The sequence below is a fragment of the Harpia harpyja genome, chromosome 1, assembly GCF_026419915.1.
Source record: "Harpia harpyja isolate bHarHar1 chromosome 1, bHarHar1 primary haplotype, whole genome shotgun sequence".
Lineage (NCBI taxonomy): Eukaryota > Metazoa > Chordata > Aves > Accipitriformes > Accipitridae > Harpia > Harpia harpyja.
In genome coordinates, this window is record NC_068940.1 from 101,346,232 (window position 1) to 101,347,995 (window position 1,764).

Here is a 1,764-nt window from a genome sequence, read left to right on the forward strand (position 1 = left end):
CCGCCCGCCGCCGCCACGTGACGCGGCCTCCGCCGCTGGCCGCCCCCGCCGCTCGGCGGGCCGCCATCTTGGGTCGGGGCGGCGGGCCGGGGAGGGCGATGGTGCGGGCGGCCCCGGCCCGCTGTTGCGGGCTCTGGGGGCGGGTGGAGAAGCTTGTCAGAGTCCAGGCGTGTCAACGGGGCCGTAGGCTTGTGCTGGGCTTGATGCCGTTACTCGCCTTCCTGCTTTCTGTGGGGCGCTCCTTTATCCAGGCCGGTGCCTCAGGCTTGTCAGCCAGGGCTGGCCCCAGCAAGGACACGCTGGCCAAGATGGATTTCATCAGCTTAAAAGCTTCTTTAAAGCCATGTATGACCACAAAGGATACAGTGCGTGTGGGGGGGAAGAAAGGGTTCACCACCCCCCAGCAAACACTGCAGATGCTGCTGCCCTTCAGAGCAAGACTTGCTTCACAGTTCACGTTTCAGTGAAGGTGGGGTTTGCCCCGGGGAAAAAACACCAACATTGAACCAGTCAATTGTAAAAAAACAGAAAGCTGTGTTTCTCCGGGCACAGGTGGCCACACTACAGCCCACAAATCCTCCGGGTTGGCCGTAAACAGGCCCAGAATACAATGTATTAGTACACTTAAAGCACTTTAAGAAAAAAAAAAAAGGCTGCAACAAACATCACCTGCAAAGTTGTTGATACCTAATTTACATACAGGATAATGATGTCTCATATGTGACTCAGCCCTGGTCATACTGCGAGTGTGTGGTAATGCTAGAAATAGACTCTCCAGATGCCTGGGCCCAAGCATGAACCACCAGAACAAGCGTGTTTCCCATAAAGGTGTATTTTCTATCGCCCCTTCCCGGCTCCACATCACTACACCAGAAGCTTGTGCAGACCAAGGGCCTGTATAAGCAAATTAATGAGATGTATCTTCTGGTCCTCATACCCAACGTTGGCGTGATGGCTATAGACGGTGCATATGCCCTGGGAGGGTTGTTCAGCCGTTTACTGCAAACTGAGCACACTCACCAAACATATTTGTTCACTCTGTTCCCCTCGGAGATTTTGGAAGATACAGAATGCGGTGGAAGGCAGCCCAACTTGTTTGTTGGAAGGGCTCCCTTATCATTGGGTTGAAACAGCTAACACTCAGACTCTAATAAGTAGGCTCCAGAACTGGGGAATGAAGCTCGATAGAAATTGGCTGCCCCCCTCTTCAGGCCAGTCAAATCAAATCGGCACATGAAAGGCACCGCTTTAGCATCCAACAGATAAAAGAAAGAATATGCTTTGACTTTCCTGGCCAAAATTTCCCTTCTCCCATGCTGTTGCACAATATGCTGTGCTGGGCTCAAAGAATATCTGCTCATATGCTACAGAGCACATCACTGTAAACTTTCTTATAATTCTCGATTTTCCTTTTTTTTTTTTTAAAAAAGAAGTCATTATCTCTTACAGCTGAGAAGAATGCCTCATCTAGAAACAGAGGTATTGCCATAGCTCACATGCAGCCTACAGGCTCTATGTAGACATTCAATTTGCAAACAGCTGCAGGGGTTTGAAACATTTGTGCCCTGCCCTCCTCTTCTCAAGCTGTTTATCAGTGTCCCTCGGGCATTGATTACTAGCCCGGTAGCTCTCCCAGCTGTTTGTGTGAGTGCTCCCTAACCCACTTCAAGCAGAATCAGCTGAGATATTTAAACTGTTTGAACTAGGAGCTATGCACTAACTCAGTTGATTGTGCCTGAAGTGGGTTAGGGAGCACTCAGACAA